The sequence below is a fragment of the Takifugu rubripes genome, chromosome 9, assembly GCF_901000725.2.
Source record: "Takifugu rubripes chromosome 9, fTakRub1.2, whole genome shotgun sequence".
Classification (NCBI taxonomy): domain Eukaryota; kingdom Metazoa; phylum Chordata; class Actinopteri; order Tetraodontiformes; family Tetraodontidae; genus Takifugu; species Takifugu rubripes.
In genome coordinates this window covers 12,555,116-12,570,102 of record NC_042293.1, presented here as the reverse complement: position 1 = coordinate 12,570,102, position 14,987 = coordinate 12,555,116, and the positions used below count along the sequence as shown (strand labels likewise).

Genomic DNA, 14,987 nt, shown 5'->3' with positions numbered 1-14,987 from the left:
CGTAGATGCTTGACAGGTTGTTGTTCTCAAGGGCTTGTTTATAATAGCCTCTTTTTTTTGGCGTTACAGCTGAAAATGTTCCGCGTGATTTGATACTACATGCACTGAACTGTTTTCAGGCTCCTGCCTTTACCAAAGATGTGATTTATTCAGCTGAAATGGATCTTTGGATCTGACTTTTGAGTGAAAGTGGAGGAGCCGTGACCTTCAGGGCTGCTTGAATTAATTCCTTCCTAAAGATGAAGACTGGCCTTGGAAATAAGATATAAACATCTTGTGAAATCTTCTTTATCGGTGTGGCTTTGAATTGTGAGAACTGGTAGTTTAAAGAAGTAGGACACCATAGAGAAGCCACCCCGGACAGCTCATCATCGCACTTCAGTTTGATTGACACTATGCCCCCTTTTTCACATTAGACAGACTAAAAAGGTATAAAAGTGGCTCTTTTACATAACACTGAGCAATGGCATGCCAGAGCGCTTTCATCATTGGCCGCCGGGCCTCTGGGAATCTGACACGGGGGCAACCTCGACATGTCGCTGTTTTGTAAGGCCGAAACTGGCAGAATCTGAGGAATGATGTGGTCGAAAGTTTCATTGTTTGGATTTTTTCTTTGGATATTCGCCAGGTTTGGCCTCACTGGTTTGCAGATGTGTCCACATTGGACCATGCTGGTGTCCAAACCAGAGTGGCTCTTGGTGCCCAGAGTTGTGTGTGTGTGTGTGTGTGTGTGTGTGTGTGTGTGTGTGTGTGTGTGTGTGTGTGTGTGTGTGTGTGTGTGTGTGTGTGTGTGTTGTCCTTTTTGGGTGTCCCAATGCTGTCGCTTTGGTTTCCTCCATTACTCCAAAAACATGCACAGGAAGTTGACTAGATACACTAAATTGTCCCGAGTGATCTGTAAGTGTGTGTGTGTGTGTGTGTGTGTGTGTGTGCCTGCCTTGCCGTGCGCTGGCAAACCGTGCACCCTGGGACATCCTCCAGCAGGCCTGTAACCCTAATTAGCAGCAGCAGAGGTTAACAGAAGATGAATAAATATGGCAGAAGGAGCCTGACTGAACTGATAATCACTCATTAAAAACTTAACAAAACAATAGAACCTGAATTTTGATGGGCGGTTTGCCGCTGCGCTCGTAGGCGCGGCATCGTGTCTGTGATGTTGAGAGTGCTGCTTTAAATGTTTAATGGAGAATAGGGGGGGGGGGGGCACGGTGTCTCTTTCCTACCTGGCTGAGCTCCAGAGCTCTCTGCAGCATTTGGACCAGCTGCACCTGCTGAACAGCCCCACTGGAGACCTTTTTAGCTCCGCTGGTGCTGCGGAGCGAGTCGCTCAGTCTTCTGGACCCAAATTTGGCCGAACTACAACTTATTTCCGCCACTTGCCGCTCGTCTCACGCACCCTCGTTTCATTTCCTGGCCTCTTTTGTTTTTTTTCCCCCCTCCCGTCCTTCTCAACCTCCGCGCCACAGTTGTATGCAGGTCGCTCGCCCACCACCCACCGGCTTGTGTCACGGTCAAAGCCCGGGCAGCAGAGAGAAGCCCTGGCCGTCCCTCAATGGCTCTTTCAGGCCGCGCAGTGACAATGCATTTTTTCCATGCCATAAAGCAGATGCTTTATTATGGCAGGACAATGCCGGACCCATCTGAAACTGTTTACCATGTGAAAGGCTCGCCGGGATCTGGTTGCCTACCACCGCGTGGGGCTTTTTGACTTGCCACTCCATAATGAGTGTGTACTGAAGGAAAAGGAGCGGGCAGCTCTAAATGTCATTGTGATCAGTGTATAGGGAGCGGAAATGCACAGTAAAGTGCTGATCCAGGCCATTCTTTCGGCAGAACACAGAGATTACTGCGATTTCACACGAGCTTGTCAGCGCTAACAGCTGGAAAGTTTAAATATGAGGGAAGTTTCTGCACTGGATTGAGGTGCAACAGCGTTATTTTTTAAAAATATATACAGTATATGGAGTTGCAGCAGAAGCTGGCAGGGAACCTGTGCAGGAGGACGTGGCTCTTTCCAAACTCCACAACTCCAGAAGGAAAAAGTGAAACCAGCTCGACTTGAATCAGCCAGCGCTCCTGTTGACCTGCAGGTGTTCTGTCAGTCAGGCTCTTACTCTCTGCTTACGTCTAATTGAGCACTCAAGCAGAGAGGGAGAGGTCTTGAAGGGCCAGACCAGACGCTGGTGGGTCAGCCGCCCTTCAAAGTCCGGCTCCTTCTCATCCCCAGACGGGAGTCGGGCCTTACAAGGTCTTGCTGGAGACGGACAGCACTCAGGGCTCCCCTCAAGCCAAAGTCCACTTGGCCTCCAGAGCCTCTCAACGGGGTTTATCCTCCCTGATGAAGAGTCTCCGACTTCTCCAGAGTTTCCAGTTCTCCAGCTGGTCATCAGTCAAGTCAAGGACGCAGATCTGTTGTGTGGAGTGCTCGGAGACGTAAGAGAAGCACCGCGCGGACAAAAGCCCAGACAGGGTCCGGTTGATTACATTAACACCAGCTTCAGGATGTCACCGCAGGTGTGTGGAACGGGGAATCTGATTTGGCTCAGCAGCAGCCTGACTGAGACACTTGTGCTGCGCTTTGAATCCAAAGCTTACGTTGAAAGTATTTCAATATTTGTTTGTCACTTTATATCTTGTAAACTATGAAATTGATTTGTGTGCTGAGGTAAATTCTATGTTGATCCATGATGGTTTGGAATGTTGAAGATGTTGCAGCCTTTCATTTCATCCACATTCGGTCTAAATCGCACACAACTGAGTAATTTATGCTTCATTTACTTGTCCATAATTAGAAAGCATTAGCTTGCTAACATAGCATAGCAAAGTGATTAGGATTGTAAATATATGAAGTGCACTAATAATGTAAATATATGTAAATTAGCAATTAGCTTGAACATCAACTAGCACGGTTGTTGACCATAATGTACAAAATTTCAGTCATTATCTTTATTGTCGATATAGTTAAAAATGAACTCAACTCATAGCAGATTCATTCTGGCTGATTTATGACTGGCAAAAAAAAAAAAAGATCTTTCAGTTTCCTCATTTTGCTCTGCTGTTATTTCTGCATCTGCCCTATTTTGTCGTATCTTCTCCCCCAAGAGTACGAGGGAGTCACGTCATCTTGTTGCAGGGATGAAGGAAGCAGGGGGAAACAAAGACATATTGGTTTGGAGCTGTGTGAAAAAAACACCAGAAATCTGATCCGTCGCTCTTAAACATCTCCAGCAAACCAATTTAATGTCCTTTTCTCGCATCGTCTTCGTATTGTTGGAGCCAGTTTTCTTTTATTGGGACCGTGCTCGTCTGTCAGCTTCATTTTTCGACTAATTTATTCATTTAAGCAGCAGTGGCCACATTCAAAGACAATGGCACCCCGGCTCTGAGTTGAATTAACCTCAATAATTATGCAGATTTGGGGAAAGAAAAGCCCGATTGTTACACACTCCTCGAAATTCCTGCCCCCTCCCGTGCTTGACATCCAAGTGAATAAATTATCAGAACAGATTCAAACTTTGCTCTTCAGGATCCACTTGGAGTAACTAAACTTGGTGTGATAATAGCCACATTGTAGCCTCGGCGGCCGGCTTTATTGTTTATGTTTGCGTTGCCGATTACTTTTACGAGCTGCAAAACTTAGTGCCGTGCACTGCAAGTGCACTATCCCGTGCCGACAGAGCGAGGGATCCATTTTCTAAAAACGTTTTAAAGGAATCCACTTCAAGTGCTTCCAATAAAGACCCGTTTCAGAGCGCTAATGGTCTGTTTGATCAATACAGGAGCTTTTCCCACTGTAAATACCAAAGTTGAGCAGGTTTAAATGGGAGGTTCAGAATCCATTAGGTGTTGTGAATTCAGCAGCCAGTTGTGCCACGATTGGATGTGAATGGATGGTTGTGTCCTGCTCACCACCCAATTCATTATAAAAGGCAATTTAAATTAGTTATATAATTAGTTTCAAGTGCGTGTCGGGCTGAAATTGGTCCATCTTGCAAGAGTCTGTTTAGAACCACCGTCGCCTTATTTATGCCCGTTAATTCTTTTTCATTCATATTCTCCAAGTAGACTTTCTGTCAGTGATGTTGGCTTTAAATGTTGATTATTCCGCTCCCATATGTGCCGTTTGAATGAGGGTTTTGTCGAAAATTCACAACTCCCCGACTACCACAGCAGTTTAATGTGAAATTCAACCAGTAATCCCACAATCACGGAGAAAATCCGAGCCCTTGGGACGACCGTAGAGTGAGATCTGATGCCGAGACCTACTTGTCCCTACTTGTCTGTGAGAACAAACAGATGTTTTCTGGGAAACTGGAAAAGAAAAAACTGTCCTTCTCGGCTGGGAGTGACGCCGTTGTCGTAATATTTCAGTGCATTTGTGCTGTAAAGCAACAGTTTCAGCTCCTTTAAGCGCTGATGTTTCCTGCTCCTCTGCTGGCGTCCATGTCCTCCGGCAGGTCGTGCCGCCTTCCGAATTCGTCTTCAAAGACGGCCGGTTTGGTGAGTTTAGTGTCGAGTGTGTGCATGTGGAAATATGCTGAATTATTGATGCAGTGTAAATCCAATCTGCCTGGTGGCAGGTGTGACGTGTGCTGTTTGCCCTGCCCGCCTGTGTGTGTGTGTGTGTGTGTGAGTGTGTGTGTGTGTGTGTGCGTGTGTGTGCGCGCGCTGCAATTAAAAGGCAGCACAAATTGCAGTCTTTCTCACCCACAGACTGAAGGCCAAGTGCCACACACACACACACACTGTCTCACTCTTCCCTCGCTGTGTCCTCCAGTCCCAGTCTAGCAGTGCAGTTTGTCCCCCCCCCCGTCTCCGTCTCTCTCGGCTCCTCTCGCCGTCCCAAACTTCACAATGCGCCACACTCGAGCTGTTATTGTGCAGCCATTCCGCTGCAGGAATTGACCTGTGATATCATCCCTTTGTCCCTGCGCTGTCACCTGCATCACAGAGCAGGCAGTCGGGGGGGGGGGGGGGGCACGTGGTCTGCCTTCACTGGGCCCGTGGTAAAAGCCTAAAAAGTTCTGAAATATTTCTATTAAGTATTGGTATTACATTTCTTCGGGGTCTTGGCGGTCTGAGCGTCAGGGGTCCTGATGCATTTACGGTCGGGCACTTTTAACTGCTGCCAGCTTTAGGCTAGGCTAACGGAGCTGGCGGCTACATTAGGGTAGAAATCACAATTGGTCTCCATTTTCCCTGGTATGAATGTAAAACACTGTTTGTCAGCCTGACAGGTTGAATGAAGAGTGTTTTAAAATGTATTCTGTTTGCAAAGCAGCATTTTGTGTGTGTGGAATTTGTGTGGATTTAGGTCTCCTCGTCTAATTTGTGTTTGCCTTTGGCATCGGCTACGCTCTCTTTCTACTATTTTGATCTTGTTCTGTCTTCCTCCATCTGGCCTTGATCTCAGAGCCTGCAGGTGTGTGTGTGGGTGTGTGGGTGTGTACCGTCTGATTAAACCCCTCAGAACACCTCGCTGCTTCGCCATGGACCCCCCCCCCCCCCCCCCCCCCCTCTCTCTGCCAGCTGCTCGTTTCACATCGATCAAAGTTTTTTTTGTAGAATATCTTATTTTTGTGATAAAAGATTTCTCTTGTTTGTTTCTGGGCTTCCGTATTGATCAGAATGTGAATTTTTCTTCTGATATCTGAACTCTTCTGCTCATTCAGTGGACATTTTGATGCAGTCAGGAAGGAGGATGGCGCTCATGCTGGCTTTTAGTTTCTGTAAGGCTTAGTTTCTGCTTTTTGTTGTTGTAAATGGACCGATAATGTGGGACACAGGTTTAAAGGACTGGTTATACTGGGACAGAGAGGATTAATAGTGGGGGAAAGAGGCTAAATGCACTGGTTATATTTGAAGACAAAGTTAAATGGGGCTGCTATAATGGGACAGAGGCTAAATATACTGGTCATAATGGGACAGAGTGGATTAATGGAGCCGTTATGATGGTTCAGAAAAGCTGATGGGTAAAATATGCCAAATGGACTGGGTCATTTATCAGTTACACCAGAGCACTGAAGACTAAAAATAGACTCTGAAGCCCAAAAAATAGACGAGTGTGTCTCGGGAGGAGATGGCGGCGACAGGTGGCGTGAGAGCTGGACACACAGCATGGGTGAGGTGTTGAAAAAGGAGGGCAGAAGATAAATCCCCCCCCCTGCTGCCACCCAGAGGACGTCCTCTGAAGATGTCCGTCTCCATCCGCTGCTGTTAGCATCCTCTGACGGAAACAAATGTAAATCACCGGCGAGGGTGGGACGGCTCTCCTCTCGCGGGCGCCCCCCCGTCCACCCGCCTTCCGCGGCGCTGGTGTGCGGCGGCTCGGCGGGGCAGGTTGTTTGTGTTGTGTGCTGCCAACGGTAATGAACAGCCGGGTCGACATGGCCCCCGTAGCATCGATCGCACCCTCTCACACAGACGGAGGATGGAAATTACTCCAGCTGGGGGGAAGCGAAGGAGGAGCAGGAACGCCTGCACCTTCTGTGGACACATACGGATGTAGGCATGAGCACACATGTACACACTGAGAGAGCATGTGTGTGTGTGTGTGTGTGTGTGTGTGAGCATCTGTGGCTCTCTCACACACACACAGGCCACTCATTGGACCATAGATGATCTTCTTACTTCTCCCAGTATGGAGCCCATACAGGAGGTGGACCTGCTTTCCTCAGTTGGAGGAATTTCTTGGATCTCATCCGGTTCTCCTCACGTCCCCGTTGCAGTCAGAGGCAGTCGCCTCGTATCTAAACTGTATGGATCCAGGCTGCCGGGCTTCCTCCCCGCTTCATTACCACATGAATGGTCGTCACATTGCCACACACTGTTACTGGCAGAAACTCTCAAAGTCATTGGCTCGTGCAGGGCGAGCTAACAATAGCAACTGGAGGAAGCGCTCTGGCTTCATTTGGAGAGAAACAGTAATTCAATGCTCTTTAAGTTGAATTCTGCTTTATTTTTACTTCAAATGGGAACAATCTATTTTTTTTGGTAACATCAGTAGTTAGAAAATTAGCACATTAGGTTTATTACAGGATAATTGGCCTAAGACACGTGTCTGTGCATGTGTTGATGTGAGTCATAAATGTTCCCTTTTTTCTTTTCCCTAACTGTCCAAAAACATCAGCCACGCCGCTTCAGTTCCCAGCATCTGGAAACCGGAATAACATGTGAGATACAGACCCTCAGTAAAGGGAAAGTGCTGCGGTGGCTCCTTTAATCTTGGACTGTTGTGTGCTGCGAATTGTGTATGTTCGGATTTTTCAGTGAGAATGAAACACTATAGGAGGCACCACAGGTCCTTAACCTCCGGGATGGTCTGCTGCCCGACTGTGTGTGGTAAATCTAATTTATTCCACACCTCCTTTGTTTATTTTAATGCTCTCTCTCTCTGTCTCTGCCTCTCTCTCCCTCCTGTCTTTTTCTTCTCCCCCTCCATCATCTTCTCTGTTTGTCCGCGAGCGTGTTAACACTCCAGCTCTGTCGGTGAGCCTCATGGCACCATGGAAACCAGTGTTCTTCACCGACTTGAGGGTGTGTGTGTGTGTGTGTGTGTGTGTGTGTGTGTGTGTGTGTGTGTTTATAGGTGGGATCGGGGGTCTTGTTCAGTTTCAAAAAGCCGACCAGAGGTCGCGACCGTCTCTATGGGCCTCTTGCTGTAATTCATGTAAATTCCCTTAAGACCTCGGACGCTTTGTTTTTCACCCAATTGTCTCTGGTGAAATGTGAAACTCATCCCATCATTAATGTTGTCCTGTTTAACAAGCCTTAAATCAGCGGGGGAACCAATTTAAGGGACTTCAAAAGTGTTTTTCATCATTTTTCCGACATCTCTTCATGATTCCGCGGGGAAGTGAATCCAACAAGCTTGAAAAGTGTGAGCACTAAATCTTCCAGGCTGAAGTGTTTTACAAGTGTTCCCCCGTCCTGCCTCGACAGTCTCGTGAACCCAGCCCCGTATTCTCTCTTTCAGCCAATCATATTTCACTCCCATTCACATCTCTGAATGGGGAACTCCATAAAAGAATCCTCTCCACGGACACCCACCGATTGACAAATGTACACACACACACCCACACCCACATAAACACACACATGCACACACGAAAGTGTTCTCAGGACTGTCTAGACCGCAGCGTGACCTTTGTTCTGCCAAAAGTTGCCACTGAAATATGCATTTGCCATTGAAATATTGTTTTTTTTTATTGGTGTGTTGACAAAGAGCGGGCCGGGCGGCGGGCCTGCCCCAGTGTGGGGCTGAAGCAGCAAAGGGCTGGTGGGGACGGCCCCAGTGTCCTCGCTCAACAGAGTCAATGTGCAGAAATAATGCCCATTAGACTTGGTCAGTCACGCCCCTCATTCACTGAAATATGGCCCTTTCACTCAGTTCATACCATAATCCATACACCTCTCTGCGATCCATCACTGTTCTGAAGGTTGTCTGCTCCTCTGAAGGCTTTCATTTATGATGAATTTTTTAATAAATAGCTCCTCACGCCGTGGGGTCGGACGCTGCGAAGGCCCAGCGTGAGGACTTAGTTTATCAACTAACGTCTCTTTATTAAGAGCTGCTCAAATCTACCTGCATTAACGAAGAAACATGGAGTTAAGTTCATGCTGAAGTGGCTGCAAGTCTCTGACAGATGGATGGAGGTCGTATATGTAACACATGTATCAGCATCTGTTGCTGTGGTAACAACAAAGAAAGGGAAGAACGTCCCATCCTTCAACTCACATCTCCATCTGTTCAGGTTTGAACTGGGTGTATCGTTATGTGGCACCACGTCCAGACTGATGGACGGCTGACACAACCTTATTTTGTGTAGTTCAAACTGGATTTGCAAGTATCGGACAAATTCTAGATACTATTTCACTGTTGATACAACGTCAAACCATCATCCAACTAGCATGGTAGCATCTCCAGAGTTGAGTACACAACATCTGATTGGCCAACTGTTCTCCGAGTCCAATACTGTGAATAAAGCTGATGTAGCAGTTGTTTGTGTTGATATTGTGCATAAATCCAATACGGGGCCTTCGATCAGACCACATGAATAGTCCCCCTAGATGCAGCTGCTGTTTGGGGGCAGGCACCTGAGGTATTGAGGGTAAACAGTGCCAATATATTTGCGATCTACTGCACCGCCTGTGTAATGTTAAAGCAACAGCAAAGGTGCGAATGCACTTATAGTTTACTGCTGCAAAACAAGGGCGGAAGTTTGCTTGCCAGCTCGTTTACCACGCTGCATTCTAAAATCATTGTTTAGTCTGATGGACAATGTGCTTTGAGGCAGATTATGTTACATTTGTGTGCTTTTGTAGCGGGAGCGGCATTATTTAGGGCTGCACCCAGAGAATAGTGACTCTTTCAAAAGGATAGCTCCTGCCATTGTTGTCCTGCGCAACCATAGCTAACAGACGTCAAAAGAGCCTTTCCCACATCTATTCTTTCCTCAAATGGGCTGCAGTAATGCCGCCGAGGAGTGGGCAATAAATAAGAAGCCTTTTGCCGAGTCAACCAGATTAGATTGCACGGGGACATCTGTTGAGTAGGTGAGCACTTTCTCTGGTTCCTCACTCTATGGGAAAGGAAGTCCTCCCAATCTGCCTCAAGGCTTCTCTTTACTCTCTTTTATTCACTCAGCTTTGCTGGGTTTTTTTTTACCCTTCCCTCCACCCACTGGAGCACAACCGCGCTGCAGCGGCTCCACCAGAACCGCTCTGGTGGATTCTGTGCTGAATGTTTTATTTAAACATGCATTTATATTATCCGGTTGTTGGGCCAGATCCTCACGCTGACACAAAACAAATCAATTGTTGAATATGTAATATCCGTGTGTGTGTGTGTGAGTGTGTTTTTATCGCACCTCGTAACTTTGCAGATTCTGCTATGTTCATGTGATACCAGGAAATGTTTAACCTCCATTGTGGAGAGACAAAAGGTCGTTTAATCCCACTGTGAGAGGCATGGGAGGGTCAGGGGAGGCACCAGGGAGGACAGGAGGAGGGGTCGCGGTTATGTCGGAGGGGCGGGCGCCCAGTTTTGAGAGGGATTCATCTCCTCTTTCCTCGCCGTCACTCAGTCAGAGCACACACGCTGAGGAATACACAGACTCTGGGATTATGATGACTGGGAAGCGTTCCGGAAGGATGGAAGCCCGTACTGAGGGGATCTGCTTTTACTGACGGGGGATTAAAGGTGACGCTCTCTCTCTGATTTATCTCACTCCATCTGCTCACCTGTTGTGTTGAAGGTTCGGCAGCTGATGGAGGTCGATTCTGCTGCTGTACAGTTATGAGATTAGAGCAATTTCTCTATTTTAACAATCAGGAACTGCACCATCGACGGGATATCAGTTCCAGGTTACAGCAGCAAATCCGGTTTATGTTTTAAGGTATTAACAAGTGAGGGAGTTCATTTTTAAAGGGTAGTTATTTCAGCCTCTGTGGTGACACGTTTCCTCTGGCAATAACGTAGGATTTATTATTTTCATTTGCACGTTTTCTACTGCTCGTTACTCCGCCGTGCCACAGCTTCCGTTTGCCGCAATGGCTCCAGAGCCCCTCTCCATCCCAGCGAGGTGCGCTCCTTAATGTAAACTCATCACAGGAGAGGAAGAGTGCGTCCCGGCTCTAATTATTTCACACCTCTTTGGTGATAATGGTGCCTCGACAGAGCAGCATCGCCTGAGCGCTCATTAAGCGGGAGTCGACAAGTAGCCTCACTGGCTGCTGTACTGGTGCTGAACCTTTACTTCACCCTGAAGACACACACACACACACACACACACACACATGGCTTGGATCTCTCATTATAGAAAAATCATCTCCAGCCATCCTGTCCAGTCTTGGACGAATGTCAATGTCAACTTTAATGTATTTGTAAAATCTTTAAGCAGAATCGACCTCAACTGTGGGTAATTTAATAAAGCTTCATCAACATAGCGACAGTGTTGAATCGTATTATGCGAATAGATGCGCTTTTAGAACAAACTGCGCCTTTTTTAAAACCAAGTTGACGTGAACTCAAGATGACAAAAATAGCCATCCCGGGTTCATACGTTTGGAGGAGTTTGGGTCGAAATTGGCAGAAATGTGAGCGACAAAAAGCCAAAATGATGAAGAAAAGTGATGTTTTGCACCGCCTGCTCCTGAGGTGAGGTGGCTCTTGTTCTGTGACCTTTTCCCGTGGGGGTGTCTGGTCTATAAGCTGTTTTCAGGTCACCTTCCATATTCCCGTCACCATGGCAGCTGAGCTGGCCTGAGCCCTCTTCTGATGCGAGGCATCGCTCGAGGCAGAGGTGGGGCGGCATTTGTGTGATGTCACGTGGGAGGGTGCTTTGGATGGGACCATCAATCGGCCCCTTCAAACGGGACGCGGAAAGGTCACTTTGCCTCTTGTGTACATGTCAACACGCAGCTGTTGCTACATGGAAAAATGCAGTGAAGTGAAATGGCGAGACTGTGCCTGTGATTGTGGAGGAAGATGATGTTGATGACAGATGAATAGAAGATTTGGTGAGCAGTAATGTGATATCGATCTCGCCATTGGCGGTTTTCTGTTGGAAAACAATGGGAGAAACAAAAAAGGGCTCTAAAAATCTTACGCAGAGCGGCGGATCGAGTCAATAAGGCTCTGTTGTAAATAAACTGGACTCTGGAATGGGGCCTGGATTAATGTGATGAAGGTCTGCATAGGAAGAAAATGGAGATGATAATGTAAACAGGAAAGGTTTGGACAGGATGTTTGAGCCTGGCCTGTTCTGGAGAACTCCGCATCAATTACGAGGTCCTTTTTGTGGTCGTGTCCTGGTCCCACTGAGAACCAGGAGGGGAGACAATAGAGGCCGATGAAAAAAGAAGGTTCTTGTCTTGGTGTTGGTCAGATAAATCTGTCTTAAAATGCAGCAGGATAGAAGGAATCGTCAGCGAGGTAAGAATGTGGCGCTGTTCCCTCCTCGCCTCTGGGAATACCCCTTCAATTAGTGTAAGAAAAGTTGGTTTTGCTGAGTCAAGAAGCAAAAGAACAGACAGGAGAGGTGAGGAAGGCAAAATGAAGACATTATTAAACACTGGGAGACCGAAGAGGACAGCAGAGGAGAGGATGAGCGTGACTGGAGATAATGGGAGAGGAAGGGAACTGAAACAAGATCAGAGGGGAAGAGACGGCTCTGTCTGGGCTCTAAGCCCCCGGATTCTCCGTCTGTCGAAGTTGCAACATTTTAAATCTGTTTTCAAGTGCTTTTCTATTTCTGTGGAATCTTCTTGTAATTGTCCTCTGTTTCCATCTGGCCAGGTCAAAGAAAACGTGTCGGGATTAAAAGGAGCAGACGACTTTCCTTGGAGGAGGACAGAGGGTGCTTCAGTGTTTCCGGTGAGTTGGAACCATTTTCTCTTCTTTCTGTTCCTCCCCTCCCGCTGGATTTGACCCCACGCACATGCCTGGCCGCTGTCGCCGGTCCAAATGCCCTCATATATGGTGCTGCCGGACTGCGAAGGTATGCTAACGGTCTACTAACATGCTCCGAAAACGAGCACCTGACCTTTCTCTTGCCCCGATCGATCCGAGCCGTCGTGTCCGCTCTTTTATTCCGAGCTGTGAAGCAAAGGTCGGCCCTCGCTTGATTGGCATTTATCCACAGGCAAAGTGTGTTTTTGTGTCGGCCTCCGTATTGGGAGCAGGGCTTGGCAGAGAACGCATCCAACTGCCTGTGCGATGCGCGCCGGTCTCAAGCTAGCAACAATTTGTGTCCGAGCAGGTGTAAAAAAACCACCGAGGCGGTACCGTGAAGACGACCCCTGCCAACATTCGACTCATCCCTTATGAGGAGGGATGTCCAGTTCTCGGCGGGCTCTGTCTCGCTGCCTCCCTCCCTGGATTTCATTATTCCTTTCATTTTTCCTCTCGCTGCAGCAGAAGCAGAAGGTGCACTGCAGGCCAAAGAAGCTGAGCTCACACTTTTCATAGCAGAGAGGGCCACACGCAGGAGCTGCAGTCTGAATGCACACAGTCAGGCGTGAAGCGTCCACTGTGAGCGACAGCATTGAGCTCCCAGCGCTTCTATGGAAGGCTACGGAGGTTTCTGTTTACGTCCATGGTGCTGCCTTTCACATGGATGTGCGGGAGTGTGGCGTCCTTGTTTTTGCCTGTTTACTCTGACACTGTGTGCGGTGGGATGGAAAGCCTTCAGAGCTGGTCTATTATTGACTACATTACATCATTTAGTTTCCTTAGATTGACTCCTTATGTTTTTGTTATTTACACGACTTGCAAACATTCAGAAAGTCCAAAACCAATGACTTAATGACCTTACTATGTTATTTTAATCATGTCAAATGGGGTTCGACTCAGACATTTATGGACTTATTTTTATTTTTCTACCAAGGAATAGCCAAGATTCCTTCATTAAAAGCTATTCAAAATCAAGAAAAGCCCAACATACGGCCAAGAGGAACACCATAAAAAAAAAAACATTGTTTGTGTTTATTACTATTCATCTTCTCACAAATATATCAAAAGAAATAATTAAAATGCTCAACAGATGCACTGCAGCGCCCCTTGTGGCGACAATCGGGAATAACAGAAAACCTCACGTCAGACCCAGGACACCAGCGGAACGGCTCCTAATTCTTCGTGACTGCTTTAATCTGCTTTGGCCAGTTAGCTTTAAATGGAGTGCGCCCTGACCTTTTCCATAAATTCCAGTGTAAGCAAAGTGTCATCTTCTGTGAGTTAAAGCGGCGGCTTTGTGGGTTGACAGCCGTGATATTATACAGCCGCTGCGGTGCAATCAAGACACGCTGCGGAAGTACAGAGGGAGCCACACACACTCACGGAGGGCTCCTGGGCTGCTCCCAGCACGCACTGTTTCAGATGAACGCACCAAGATATTTCTTAGGTGTATCTTCAATGCAAGGCTGACAATTCTCCCATGGTTCTTTGAGTCAACACCGCTGTGTCTGAACATTTTAAGAGTGTGTGAGAAGGAAGTGTTAAAGCGAATGATTGTGTTGAGTGTGTGTGTGTGTGTAAGGGAGAGCGAGTCAGTATTATAAGTAGAGAACAGGCAGCATAGAGATGCAGCTGAAGTGTCATAAAGGACATGAATAAACAAACAGATGGATACAAAGACGGGAAAAAAAGAAGGAGCGAAGGAGGCTGAGAGATCTGAAGGAGCTCGTTGGAGCCTCCTCCTCGGGGGCTTCTTCTCACCAAGGTTGCAGAGCAATCCTCAGAACCTGCCTGCCAGGAAGACCCGGTGAGCGAGGCTGTTCTATATCCGTCTCTGCATCTGCATTTATTTATTTGTTTCTTCTCCGCGGGTCCCTCCGCCTTTCATTCACCTCCTTCTTGAAAGCGTTGCTCTGTATGCCTCTGCTGGTTCTGGATTCATAGTAAAGCTTCCATATGGGGTGTGGGTCATCAGCTGTTGAACCCTGGGCTTTTTAAAACAGATAGTACAAAATTTGTTCCCCACTTTGTACTTTGAGTTCATGCCACAGTTCAGTGTAAATACAATTTTACCTTACAGCCAAGACACCTTTAGCGTTCTTTCTGCGTGCATACGTTTAATGTTTTGGTAATGTATTGCTAGATGTGGAACCAGTCCATTTAATCCATGTAGTGTCTCCACAGCTACTGTCAGTATGTGAAGCAGCACCTCACCATGCTTTGTTTCAGAGGTGCCACCAAGTTCAAATGTGCAGCTGAACAGGTTGCGGGCTAGCTTAGCGTACGTTCCCACGCCTCTCGGGTTTGGACAGTTTAAATCAGCTAAACAAAGTGAAGTAACTATCAAGTTCTTTCTCTCTCTTCACGGGCTGATTCCAAGGATATTCCCAAACCTTCGGGCAGAGAGAGTTGACTATCAGAAGCTGCTGGGATCTGTCCGAATGATTAATGTGCGTGTTAGCTGTTGGTTGTGGACCAAGGCCAAGTCTATCTGCTCATCAATATAAACCGTCTGCTCCCCGGGCGTCGTGCT

At 47.3% G+C, this 14,987-nt stretch overlaps 1 protein-coding gene across 12 annotated transcripts in view; it reads left to right on the top strand.

Moving 5' to 3' along the window:
- The window catches only part of LOC101067328 (neuronal cell adhesion molecule-like), a 47,186-nt gene that overhangs the window by 7,573 nt on the left and 24,626 nt on the right, over positions 1–14,987 (top strand). For 10 of the 12 annotated variants that reach the window (XM_029841992.1, XM_029841988.1, XM_029841997.1 and 7 more), the window contains exon 2: positions 12,299–12,376. The gene's annotated coding sequence lies outside the window, so the exon portion shown is untranslated. Of the gene's footprint in view, positions 1–4,355; positions 4,501–10,060; positions 10,202–12,298; positions 12,377–14,987 lie in introns of those variants that run through there. The other 2 variants (XM_029841990.1, XM_029841989.1) reach the window with 2 other exon arrangements.